The 14369-nt window shown below is 38.4% G+C and overlaps 1 protein-coding gene across 7 annotated transcripts in view; it reads right to left on the bottom strand.

Moving 5' to 3' along the window:
- CMSS1 (cms1 ribosomal small subunit homolog) overlaps positions 1 to 14369 on the bottom strand; it is a 373552-nt gene that overhangs the window by 155829 nt on the left and 203354 nt on the right. The window contains exon 2 of one of the 7 annotated variants that reach the window (XM_078064732.1): positions 13698 to 13799. The exons of the other annotated variants lie outside the window; for them this stretch is intronic. The gene's annotated coding sequence lies outside the window, so the exon portion shown is untranslated. The remainder of the gene's footprint in view (positions 1 to 13697; positions 13800 to 14369) is intronic. 7 annotated transcript variants of the gene reach the window in all.

Below are 14369 nucleotides of genomic sequence, written 5' to 3'. Positions count from 1 at the left end.
ACCCCATATATAATTTGAAATTCTAATCTCTGGCTAGATTGTTCTAAGTACATGTGACAGGAACAGGGCAGGTTGTCATTCCCAGAAATACATACAGTAATTCCTTTCCATTCTGTATTAGCTAACAGAATGGGGAAAATGTCCAATCAATTCACATTTATTCAGCAAGATCCTTTGATTAAGAGATTAATAGATGTTTAGCTCCTGAGTAAAAAGGATCTATGCTTTTTGTAGGAAAGTTTCAATATATCCCTAGAATATGGGGGCAGGGACTAAAATTTATTCTGAAGAATATGGCCATGATCTGCCCTTGGCATTTTATTTATTTTTGGTTACCCCAAATTTAAGAAATTCACTTTAATCCCATAAACATAATTGAGGCTTTACAAAAGTTATGATCATATCAAAATACTCTTAGATTTATCCTCTGATTTTATGGGTGTTAGAACAAATAATTTTCCAGTTTACTTAAATCTCTCTAGTTTTATAACATGTTTTTCTGAAGGAAATTAATAACACTGAAGGTCTGTGATCCTGCCATACTGCTTAGAATATCATGGTCTGGAGCTGCGCCTCCAATTGGATAGCCATTGATCACATGTGGTACTGAGCACTTGAAGTAGCACTTGTTAGTTCACATTAAGATATTCTCCAAGTATAAAATACACAGCAGATTTCAAAGAATAGAAGAAGAATAAAATATGTCATTAATAGTTGTCTGGAACTAACTACATGTTGAAATTACAATATTTTGATATAATGGATTAAGTAAATGTAATATTAAAATGGATAAAAAAGAGATGATAAAAAAAGTTTTCTTGGAAAGCTATTACACGACAGTGATATGAAAACAAATGAAACAATTTAAAGGCAATCAAGAAATACTCCCTTAACTGAATGAAACAAGTTTCTGCTTTCCCTATGGCAAAATTTATTAGTTTGGTGGGGTGAAAAAAAGTCAAGGCACTTGGATTACCAGGAACCAGAGGGCAGTATAAGGTTCATGTGAATGCCTCTTCATTTAAAATTTAAGAAAAAAATGCTTATAGAAAGCTCATTTATTTATGAATTTAATTTTTTAATACATTTGGTCTAAGGGACTTGAAAATGTCCATGGTTTCAACTGCCCCACCACTAATGTAATATTGGAAGCACTAACTTGAGACACAAAAAATTTGGATAATCATTTTGAATATACGTTTATGATATCAGAACAACCCCTAAAAAATAAGATAGGCCTTAGAGCTACTTAGAAAAAGAAAAAAAACTAGCATTTTGCTTCAGAAATATATGAAGATGGTTTTTCTTGACAGCCCAAGTTGTTTTCTTTCTTTCTTTTTCTTTCTTCTTTCTTTCTTTCTTTCTTTCTTTCTTTCTTTCTTTCTTTCTTTCTTTCTTTCTTTCTTTCTTTCTTTCTCTTTTTTTAAGATTTATTTATTTATTTGTGTGTGTGAGAGAGAGAGAGAGGGAGAGAGAGAGAAAGAAAATGGGGGGGAGGGGCAGAGAGAGAAAATCTCAAGCAGACTCCACACCGATTGTGGATCCTAGGACCTTGAGATCAACCAAGAGTGGGACGCTTAACTGACTGCGCCACTCAGGCACCCCGGCCCAAGTTGTTTTCTGATACTTAAATAACTGATAAGCAAAATACTAAAACGGGAAAGTAAAAAATTGCAGTCACTGAGATATCCTATTGTGGGGAGAAAACCCCACCTCAAACAGATATATTTACATGCATATGCATACACTGCTCAGAGATGAGAGTGGACATTCTCCTGAGGCTGTTTATTTAACAGACAGTCTTGGCTTATAAACCCTATCCCTCCTTCCCATTAGGAAAACTGACATTGATATTCTTTATCAACAATATTTCAAGAAAGTCTCTTTTGAATTATAAGCGTTTCCCCACCACAGATCTGAATTCACTATCTCACCTAAATAGTAGATATTTTGTCATATTTAAAAAAATGTGTCTGCTTAGTTTTACTGATAAGGAAATATGCTAAAGTGACCCAGAGCAGTCAATTCAGGTGGGATTTAGGGCCCCAAATAATTCTCTCCATAATTTAGGCAACAGAAAGAACCTTTGGGGTTACTGGAACTAAATGACAACCTTTTAACCAATGTTGATTCAAAAGGTGCATTCCTTACTAAAGCTAGTGTGAAAGTGCTAGTGAATTCTTTTCTATTATGTCTGGGCACATTCAGAATGCCAACATTCCGCAGCCTGTACGTTATAAGTAAATACAGACCAAATAACTTCTTACTGCTGCCATGAGCATATATTTTCTCCAGACAATAAGTGGTGTATTAGCACATATTTGTCCCCTGGCTGCAGCTTTTTTTTCTCCTTGAATTCCTGGAAATACTCATGGGACAGTCTAGAAAAATCAATGTTGTGATCATTAGGAAATTATCTCTTGATGGAGTCTTGTGTCTATAATCACCAGCATCCAGTCCTGTCAATTTCAATGGATGATGATGCAAATTTACTTTTTTTCTTAAGTGTATTAATGGGTCATTAGTGTAAGCAAAATAAAGCATCGCAGGGTGAATAATAGCAACCATATTTCTTCAATCAAACATCCATACTGTGTGTCTGCTTGTAGTTGCAAAGATCTGGATTAAATAACATGATTCACATCTGAAAAGGCTCCTATAAACTGGATTTTGGTATCACTCGGTCATACATAAAAAAAGCCACCTTTATACTACATTTCCACATTTAGAAAAAAATGAAATTGTTTCCTCTGAGATAGGTATACTGCATACTTGACCTCTGAGATCTAAAAGCAATTTATGGAAAGAATAAAATTTAGACAGCGTGCCTGGGTGGCTCGGTTGGTTGGGCGTCTGCCTTTGGCTCAGGTCATGGTCTCGGGGATCCTGGGATGGAGCCCCGAAGAGGGCTCGCTGCTTAGTGGGAGTCAGCTTCTCCCTCTCTCTCTGCCCTGCCCCTGTCCCCGTTCGTGCTCTCTCTCTCTCTCTCAAATAAATAAATAAAATCTTAAAAAAAAAAAAAAAAATTTAGATGGGTAAGAACAGGGCTAAGTCACTTCATACTCTCAATATAACGGATTTTCATTCAATTCTGATCTGTCAAGGAGGTACTTTCTGAAATTCATTAAGCTTTGCAGTTTTCCTACTGACTATTTAGAATGCTCCTATCCTAATATTTGCTTTCTGGGTTATGGGGTAAGAATTTAGGGTAGGGCAGTTGAGGGGCAGTAAATGTTTTGGTGTAGGTAAGTTAACACAGAACTCAAGTTAAGGAATTAGGGTCTTGTAGACAGTGTTTGCTGTGGAAGTTTTATAAGCATTAGTCATGACCTTCAAGAAGATAACAGCAAGTTCTGTGATTTTCAAAGGGGATGTGGGAATGAGGGTTTTGATGGAAGCTTTCCAGAGCTGCAGCTGCCGAGCTTGTGGGTTTTTCATTGGTTGTCACTTGATAGAGGTAGGGCAGGAAGAATAATTCTTTGAGGGCAAGTTCAGACAGTGAATAGTTCAAGGTTGCAGCCTGCCTAGAAACTGCAAGCAACGAATGGACACACAAACCACAAATCTTAGAAGACACAATTGGTGTGATTTTTTCAAGGTTTTAAGGTGCCGAAATTATTCTGTTACAGTACAATAACCACACAGAGTAAAATTAACATAAAATATGGACAGTCAGCAATATAGTTGAGGATGATTTTTCCAAATTCTGTTTTTTTTTCCCCCCAACATTTCTTATCATGGCAATGGTACAGTGGAAACAGCATAAACTTTCATGTCAGGGAGACATAGATTTGGTCCTGCTACTTTGTGTGTATATGACTGGGCCTCAATTTCACCTTCAACAGGAGAATAATAGCTACCTTGCAGGGCTGTTGTGGGAATAAATGGGATAACGTATGTTAGATGGCAGCAGACAGTAGCTGCTCAAAAAATGTTAATTATATTATCATCATCATAATAATGAATACTCCTTTGTTATAAACAACCACACTACCGCTTATGCAATTGTTATAGGTGAGTTGACCTACGGAACAACAAAAGCTGTATTCAACTGCATGTAAATCATTCATACTGTTTTAATAAATGATCCTTTACGGTTTTGAGTTTATGGGATTTTTAAATTTAAAGTTACCAATATTGCTTTTATGTCATAAAAACAGAGATTTTTATGGGTTCTTTCAGCATGGCAGAAGACAGAGCATAGCAGAGCTTCACAGTGACATGCAGTAGTTTGTGCTAAGGAGGAATATGGCTAACTGCCTCCTCCCTGCCTCAGACAAGCTTCCCTATGATTCACTGATAACGAAAACCACCAGCTGCCATTCCTAATAAAATGTCCTATTGGCTCTGATACCATATGGTAAACTCTAGGTCACATGTCCTTTTCTTATTTCTGCTTTTCTTCTCTAAGGCCAGCTAAAACCTGCCTTTCATAAATTTTAAGACAGTAAATCAAAATAAAGAATGTGGAATTTGACCTAGTACCAACCCAGATTACCTAAAATAGAATCAAGGTTCAGGGCATCCATCTACTCTCCCTGCATAGGCATACCCATCAGTCATTTCCCCTACCACATTTAAATCATCTGTCCTTCAGGTATCATATTCTATCTCTTCATGTTTTAACACCTATGGTCTTCTCATATTTATTCCCCTAGGGCAGAGGTTAGCAAACTATGGCTAGTGGGCCAAAATCTGGTCCAAAATCTGGTGCTATTTTTGTATAGAACACAAGAATGATTTTTACATTTTTAAAGGGTTGGAAAAAAATCAAAATTAGAGTAATTTTTCATGACACATGAGAAATATATAAAATTAAATTTCAGTGCTCATAAATACAGTTTTATGGAATACAGCCGTGCTCATTTGTTCATGTATTGCCTGTGGGTGCTTTTGTGTTAAAATGATAGAGTTGGGTAGTTGCTACAGAGACCATATGGTTGACAAAGCCTAAAATATTTACTATCTGATCTTTTATAGGAAAAGTTTCAACATTGCCCTAGGAGGTCTTTCTCTTGGGATAAAATAAGGCCAATTCACATAAGATACACTGTCTAATCTGCCTGTCCAGTCAGCTTTGGAAAGGAAATAGAGTCTAGCTTGAGTTTTCAGTAGGGGCAGAATGAGACCATGAAAAAAAAAAAAAAGGATACAGGAGATGTCAGGATACAGGAGATGTGGGTCTCAGGTTTTGTTTTTATGTTGGTTCTAGACAATTATCTATTATGTAACTTCTCTAGTCCTATAACATGGCTTCTCCCTTGTTGGGCTCTCAGTTTCCTTCATGTTTAAAAAAAAGAGTCCTTCACTGCCTTAGCAAATCACTATTATAGTACATGAAACCCTACCATCATCTCCCTCCTTCTACCTCCCAAATGAATCCAGGGTCAGTGGAAATGAGGGGAATGAGGATACTGGAAACCTTCCCATAGGACTTCAGGATGGAAGTGTAGAACCCAGTTGTAACCCTATGGAGATGGGCCCCTGATGTGACCACATATCTACTACAATGAACAATTCATCCCGGTCTCCACTGGAGAAAGGGGCTACCTTAAGGCATAGGAGACTGAATCACTTGTTTTCTAGAAGTTCCCTATTATAAATATGACTGTTAAGCACACAGTCTAAAAATATTTATGTCTGGGAAATTACCTTCTAGATTACAGCAGGAAAAAAAATTTCTAATCAGAGTTACTTCTCATGCATTTATTTTTTTTAAAGATTTTATTTATTTATTTGACAGAGAGACAGCGAGAGAGGGAACACAAGCAGGGGGAGTGGGAGAGGGAGAAGCAGGCTCTCCGTGGAGGAGGGAGCCTAATGCGGGGCTCGATCCCAGGACCCTGGGATCATGACCTGAGCTGAAGGCAGACGCTTAATGACTGAGCCACCCAGGCGCCCCTCTCATGCATTTAATAATGTAATGCAAATCTATAAAGTCTCATTTCTAAGCTAAGAATAGGCTATATATAATTGCACAGTAAAGAAATTTTATCATAATTTACTTTAAAAATCATTTATCCCTAATTGGGTTACAGACTGACCAAGTGCTTTACCATTCCAAGTCCTTGCTGCACAATAGGAAAGCTGATTGATTTCAATGCTATGGATCTCCCTTTCACTAACTGTGTAGCTAGTTCGTATTTATGTGGCAGAGGAAGATTAGTTGTTGGGTTTTTGTCTAATGTAGAAGCTTAAGTTAGTTATGGGTACAGTGATTACTCATCATTCCAAGTGGTGAACAGAGCTTAGAGTCTTGGCCTGCTCTCTGGTCACACTGTATTACTAAGCAACTTTGGAACGGGTGCTGTTAAAGGGAAGACAGGTTCTGAGAAAAGACTAGAGTGGATAACACATGCATGAATGAGAGTGAACAATAATTTTTATAAGTAGAGAGGACAAATAATTACCTATTACAAATATGATTAAAAGTATCTAAACTCTATTAAAATTAGAGTTGGAAAAGCTCTTAGAGAACTCTGAGGACGAGTTTCCTTCATGGAAAATCAGCATACATGCCAGGTAGCCACTGTCCAGCTTTTGCCTGATCATTCACTTCTGGTGGCAATGTTCCCTTCTTCACCCAAGCCAGCTCATTCTATCGTGGTACAACTTCAATGACTATATGGTCAAAAAATGCCCAAGAAAGTATGGAAAAGTTTTCTACTGAGCTAGAAAATAGGAGCTCCAAATCTCAACTTCAGTCCTACATTAACTCTAGTTGCGTGACACTGAGCAAGTCTTTGGTATCTTCTGGGCCTCAGTTTCCTCATCTGTAAAGCAGGGTTTCTATGGTCCTTTTCAGTTGTGAATTTTTCTACTTCATTTATAATTTCCATTTAATGCTACTGAAAATCGGTTGTGAGAAAGCTACAAAGAACTGTTAAGTTTTTCTTCTTACAGTTCTCACTTATGTCACAGTGAGCTGCCTCTGAATGTTCCAAGACTTTCTAAACTTAGTCCTAACACTTGGTTTTTACCTCAGCTTTCCAGATTACCTATAGCTTGATTCTGCTTGGACTATTCATATCTCAAATGTTATCACGTCCCAGAATCTGCCTTTTTAGTCACCAGACGGCCAAGTTCAAGCTACAAAATCCCTCTAAGTGGCTCAGTTTGGCTTGCACAATCCTGAAGTTAAAAAAAAAAACAAACTTGGGGCGCCTGGGTGGCTCAGTTCGTTAAGCGTCTGCCTTCGGCTCAGGTCATGATCCCAGGGTCCTGGGATCAAGCCCCGCATCGGGCTCCCTGCTCAGCGGGAAGCCTGCTTCTCCCTCTCCCACTCCCCCTGCTTGTGTTCCCTCTCTCGCTGTCTTTCTCTCTGTCAAATAAATAAATAAAATCTTTAAAAAAAAAAAAAAAAAAAAACAAACAAACCCAAAAACCCCAAAAAACAACTTCAGTAATGTTTTACTGTTCTTTACTGTTCTCATATACTGAACTAAAAGAGCCTTGTTCTATCTTCTGTGGACTGTTAGTGAACTGCTCAACATTTGATCCATTTTATGATTAGAATACATAGGCCAAATAAACCATGAGCTCAAGGACGAGTTATACCTTTTATAAAAACTGCAATTAATGTACATTTGGTATAGTCTAAGTACATATAATTATTTTTTAGAAGCAAAATGCTATATATTTCAATGTGATGGTAACTTGGCAAAGTTGCAAATGCAACAATAAAATGAATGACTATTTAGCATTTAATGTACATAACTAAAGTGGATACCATTAAAAAGACTGTGTCTGGGGAGCATTACTTTATTGAACAATCATAACTAAAATCTACAGTGTTATGTAATTAAAACAAAACTTATTTTCTATACAAATAAATACATTTAGTTATTTTAGTAAGATATTTTTATTTATTTATTTTTTAAAAGATTTTATTTTGAGAGAGAAAGAGAGCACAAGCAGGGGGAGGGGCAGAGGGAGAGGGACAAGCAGATTCCCTGCTGAATGCGGGGCCTAAACCCAGGTACCCCTTTAGTAAGATATTTTAAAATAAACTTTCATATTTTTGTATAAATGTGAAAATAAACTAGTTTTTTCAGCCATTTAAGTCCAAAAAAATTTTTTTAAACAAAAAGAAGGCAGTCTGGGTATTGAAATAACCGCTAACAATTGACTGACTTACTTGAAAACATCCCCTGCATGTATATGTGTCGTACTTCAATAAAAAGTTATATTAAAAAAATTACCACTATAAATAGTTCATAATAATGATTTCTGAGTCTTCCATTGGACTTTAACAATAACATCCAAACTCCTTACCTTGGCCTATAATATTTGGCCCTACCTACCTCTCCAATGTCTTTTCCTACCACTTGTTCCCATTTCTCTACTCTAGTTTCACTTGTTCTCTTCCAAAGCACAAAGGTTTTTTCCGCCTAAGTGTCTTTACATATGCTTTTTCCCTCTGTTGTAGTGCTTCCTCTTATTTATTGTTTGTCTAACTCTAAACATTGCTTTGTGGAGAAAGCAAGTCATATTGTTCATATGTTTCCTACCTTTAGAGGTTTGGAAGTTCACTCAGGAGGCTGAACTAATTCAAATAACATTTTCCATATTCTAAACATCAATATACTGAGAAAAACTGTGTTGTGGCATAAAACGATAAGCATGTGTTAAAATTCAGCAGAGTGGAAGCAGGAGGACCCAACGTGCAAAGTGGAGTGGAAGAGCTCTTCTATGGTTTCCTGAGCAGGGCAGGGGTCATGATGTAGTCATGTGCTTGTCTCCAAGCTACTAGGTGCAGCTGGGGAAGTGCTTACTCTTCTTTTTGACCCTAGGTCAAAGAGGGTATAGGATGGATATGGCCCACTGAAGAGTTTTGTTTGGCCAAAAGTTGAAGAAATTGTTTTTTTAGATTCATTTATTCATCAAGCATTTACTGAGCACCTACTATGTGAGACGTATTTCTAGATTCTAAGTATACAGCAATGAACAAATATACAAAAACAGACAAAGTCCTTACCCTTTTGGAACCTATTTTCTAATGTGGAAAACAGGTAACAAAGAAGAAAAATACGTAGTATATGAGATCATGATATGTACGAGAGAGAAAACAAAGTCGAGAAGGAGAGAGGGAGGTTGTGTGTGTGTGGCTACAAGTTTAGATAGTGTGGCCAAGGAAGGCCTGTGGAGAGGATGACATTTGAGCAAGGGATTGGAGTAGGTGACTGGGCCATGGAGATACATGGGGAAAAGCGTTCCCGGCAAGGGAAGAGCAAAGGCAAAGGTCATGATGAAGAAATGAGCAGGTGTATCTGAGGAAAAGACAAGAGGCCACTGTGGCTGCAGAGGTGAGGTCAGAGAGCCTCGTGGAGCATTGGGAGGACTTTGGATTTTGCTAAGTGAGATGGGAAGCCTTTGGATGGTTGTGATAAGAGGAGCAACATGATCTGACTTATGCTTCAATAATATCCCTCTGACTACGGGAAAGAAAGCATAGAAGGGAGACCAATTGGGAGGCTATTGCAGTAATCCTGGAAAGAGATAATGGTCATTTGGACTATAATAGTGCAACAGTCATCTGTAAGAAGTAATCAGATTCTGAATATATATTGAGGGTAGACCCAACAGGATTTCCAGATAGATTAGATGTAGGTTTTGAAAGGAAGAGAGGAGTCAAGGACAACTCCAAGTTTTCTGGCTTGAGCATGTGTAAGAAGGAAGTTGTCAGCATTTAAAATCAGGAGACTTAATAATCCAGACTTCCAGCTTCTCTCAAAACACTAGAAGATATGGTCAAATGTATATCTGTATTTTTCACAAGACAAAAATCAGCTGGAGCTGGGAAGCAGCTGCCCCCTTTGGAGCACTCTCCCTGTTGTCTTATACCTGGACTTTCAGGTAATAAACAGCTGGCTTATAGCTTGTTTTTAGACCCCTGCCCGAAGTTCTCTCATAAATTCACTGTCTTACAATACAACATACCTTGCCATAAATTCTGACGAAAGGAAGTTTTGACAAAGTATTTATTTTAACACAGGTATAAAAAGAACACCCATTATTCTAGTTTTCTCCTCCATAGTGATTTGACAACAACCCGTGACAGAGGTCCACCCTATGTCTTCCTTCTCAGTGAAAAGAGAAGCCCCTGAAGAAAAAACTCTCTTCTGCGTATTCTGACTTCATCAAGTCTAAATCCCACTCACTTGACAGCCCATGTCCCTACTGCCCAATAACGAGGTATGCAACCGGACCATATCTGGACTGGACCTGATCTCACTATACCCATGATTTCTAAACAACAGCGCTCTGAGACCCCGGTCGGTATGAAGGGACATTGGCTCCAGGCTGGTAATAGCACCAACAAGCCTGTTGACTGGCAAATTATTTATCTTCTTTGGGATTCTGTTCCCCATCAACAAAGAATGGAGTTGGACTACAGTATGGTTTCTCCAGATCCAATGTGTGAACAAATACCCTGCTCTAGGTGGTTATTCAGCTTCATTTACATAAGGGTCATCGGCTTAGAATGAAGTGTTTGGTAATAATGTCCCTGTGGAAGACCTGATATGTTTCCCTTCAGCAAATAAAAATAACGTACACCCAAGTGTCTTGTTCTGCTTTGTCTATGAGGAAGTTCAGTTAAATACAATGTTCAATAATAACAAAACCATTTTACCCCAGGATTTGAGTACAGCATTTTCCCCCTTCCTTCATATTCATCCTACTGGTTTTGATTTTATTTTTAACTGCCCAGTTGTAGGTACATTTTGACTCTAGGCAATACCAAATCTTTTCTGAAAGGGGGTGGGGCAAGAGGTAAGCACTGGAAGAAAGGGGTAGGAAAAGGAAAGTGATTTAAAAAAAGTCTTTCCAATTTGATATTAGGAAAGTCAGCACATATGGGTCATGAAAGAGATCATATAAATATAAACCGTAATTACAGTGCTACCGCAAGCAGCTTTGTCTGAGGCCTACACTCTTAAAAAAAATTTTTTTTTAAGACTTTATTTATTTATTTAGCAGAGAGGGAGCAAGAGAGCACAAGCAGGGGGAGCAGCAGAGGGAGAAGGAGAAGCAGGCTCCCCCTGCGGAGCAGGGAGCCTGACGTGGGGCTCAATCCCAGGACCCTGGGACCATGACCTGAGCCAAAGGCAGATGCTTAACATGCCGAGCCACCCAGGTGCCCCTGAGGCCTACACCCTTTAAAAATTTGCTTTTAGATGGACAAGAGTAGCTATGAACAGTATGGGACATGCCCTACTGAAAAATTCTTCCATTCAGTCTCTCTCTCTTATTATGGTCATTTAAAGAAAAAAGTGATAAATTTTATGACCTGGTTTAACTCCCTATAATAAAGAAGGATTAGCTTTGATATCAGGAAGAATTTAAAGAAAAATGTTTGTTAATTAGTAACATAAAAACTATGGGTAAAGTAAGCATCAAGACAGATACTTTGTGGTAGTAAATCAAAGTACACTCTATAAACCTGCATTCATAAAAGGTCAGGGTATCAGGCCTTCTCCGGTACCATGGGAAAACTCTGGCTTGAGAGTCAGGACACCCAGGTTGGCTACCAACTAGTTTGACAACCTTGGGCAAATCATGTAACCAACCACCTTGGGTCTCACCTGCAAAATGAAGAAAATGTGGAGAGTACAGATTCAGAAGTTCTCATAACTGGGCTCTACTTACCCAGTTCTGTCCCTTTGTTTAACTCAGGACTGAGGCCACACATACTGAATCCTGGAGGCCAGAAGGCTATTCTCTAGTATGCCCCATGCACTTCTTCCAACTGTTTCAACAATTACGTTTGTTCCCAAACCTGTTTATGCCTGTTGGACTGGTTATTGTAATTACAGAATTTAATCAAATATTATGTAAAGTGATGAAATACGACAGTGAAGGCAGGAGTTGTTTTTATGCAAAAACATTGAACACTTTCAGAAGACCTGATAAAGGCTTATCATTTAAAATAGCTATCAAGGCAGATATGGGTTAGATAAATCTAAAAGAATAGAAAATAAATTGTTAAAATCTAGAAGGGTTCCTTCTTAAATCTTATCCTACTTTAACAAAATTGAAATGGGGAACCATAGAAAATGTAATCATTAAGGTATAATTAATGCAAGAAAAATGTTAGGAAATTATAATCAGTAGACCTATAATCAAAGAAAAGGCCTTGGCCCTACATCAAGGCTTCTACTGCAATGGGAGGGAAGTAAGAACCACAGTGAAATGTTGTAGAGGCCCCCTGCTCTTATTTAAAGCCAGATGAAACAGGCATTGATGACACTGAAAGAAATTCCCAGGAAGAGGCTAGGGAAGGAGAGGGAAAGTAGAGGATGGGGTTAGGTTCGTGGGAAGGACAGGCAGACAGATGCACAGATACCACTTTTGACAGTCTTGTATGTCCCTGCCAATCTGTCAGCTGAAAGGAGAATGAATCCATTTCTGGATCACAGGTTGGTTTCTAAGCTCTCAAGAAGTAAAATTTCTTTAACTACCAGAGTTAGTAGTTAAATTCTCCCTCCTCAGTTTTTTCATATGTATATTTGATAAATTACTTAATGAGTAATAGTATATGTTGAATTTACCTGGGCAAAGGACATTGAGAATGAGAACACAGGATGCTCTGGTTTCGTGAGAGTAAGACATGCAGAGCATGAGTAGTCCTAGGTAGAAATAATAGTTTTCGATGGCAAGACCAGGCCTGTAATTTTCTGCAGCACACCATGACCTCATGGTTTATATGAGGCCAACTCTATAAATCAAGTTTTACCTAATTAAAGATTCTTCTGCAGATCTACATTATTAGAGCAAATAATTAAAACTGCCTAGGCAATAATACAAGTCAGATTTATTTACAAAAATGCTCTTTTATCCCCCCAAACTCTTTTAGTCTCACTACCACTTACAGATCTTTCACATTTAGTAAATTATAGACTTAGAGCATTTCTTTTAGTCTGACTTCACTTTCAAGGAATTCTTCAATTAACTTTACGTTGCTTTAAGCTGTTCATCCAACGAGAAAACAATCTGTGGTTTCTGACTCCTTCGCGTGCCAATGGCTGCCATCCATGTTTGACTTTCAGACACACTGTCTCTTGAGAGCCAGGCTCTGTTTTCATAAAACCAGCCAGTTGTCATAGCATTTTGACAAGCACTATAGAAAAACAAGGAACAATACTCCGTGGTGGCTAAGCCGAGAGAATTACCACTGCAAGGGTGACTGCCCTGGGACATACATGACATCCACACCCAACCACCTGGCCTGAGTCAGAAGGTAACACATACTCCACTTTCATCTGTGACCTTTCCATTTTCAGGCACCTCTCTTTACCACCAATTATTTTCTTTCCCCCTGCTCTCTTTTTCCTAAATGGCTAAAACACCCAAAACTCATGGAAAGGTGTGGCTACTCTAACAACAGGCAAAAATACCAGTGAAAGTCCAGGAAGCAAGAGATTACACTGTCTTTGCAATGGTTACAGTGCATCTAGTATATCTTCAGCCAAATACAGTGTAATGAAAAAGCATGAGCTCAGAGGTGGGACCTCAGTCCAAAACTTTGAGTTTTCTCAGACTCTGGTGGAGCACCCTCAATTCTCTGCCTCTTCAGGCTTACACGCTAATATTTCTAAAGAAATGCAAGTAATAACTGGGCAGGGGAAAATAACAATGGGAACAAATGATGGAAATAAATGATGAACACTTAAGAAAAATATCTTTAGGTTTTGTACCTATTATCCTGAGTCAGACAGAATGGAAATTCTTTCACTTTCCTTTCACCTTTGCTTAGCCAGTTTCTGGGTGTCCCTCACCTGAGTCCATCCTAGAAGCACCTGTAAATTCAACAGAATAATAAACTGACAATGATATTTTGAAGGCCTCTTGGATACTCGAGCCCCAATATAAAATGCATATGCGGGGTTTCTAAAATCATGCTCAATGCTATTCCTCTCATGGGATGTGCAACTGGTGAATATACAGGTTTTCCCAAAGCAGTGGAACGAATACCGGCGGAGCCATGCCATAAGCATGCAGGCAAAGCCAGGCAAACTAGAATGACCACACAGGCCACGTAAAGCCCAAGGCCTGACAATAGACTTGCTGCACTGGTTCAATACGGGCTGGCAATGGATGGGAGGACCAATGGAAGATCTGCTCTTTTCTTAAAACAGAACTGTGCTTGACACTACTCTTAATGCTACTGCTACTGCACCTGAATCAAAAGATCTGTAGGATTCCTGAGAGATCCAAACTTATTCCAATACCATTCTTTTGCCCTGGTCTTCCTATTTTTATTTAAAATCCTTATGTGAATTTTATTATGTGTTTTGTTTCCAAGCTATTACAAATTCCTTGTGGAAAAAGAATTTTAGTATAACTATGTTTGTCTTGCGTCTCCTCTC

Source organism: Halichoerus grypus, chromosome 1 (genome assembly GCF_964656455.1).
Source record: "Halichoerus grypus chromosome 1, mHalGry1.hap1.1, whole genome shotgun sequence".
Taxonomy (NCBI): Eukaryota; Metazoa; Chordata; class Mammalia; order Carnivora; family Phocidae; genus Halichoerus; species Halichoerus grypus.
Note: the sequence above shows the minus strand (reverse complement) of the source record. Positions and strands in the feature narration are given on the sequence as shown.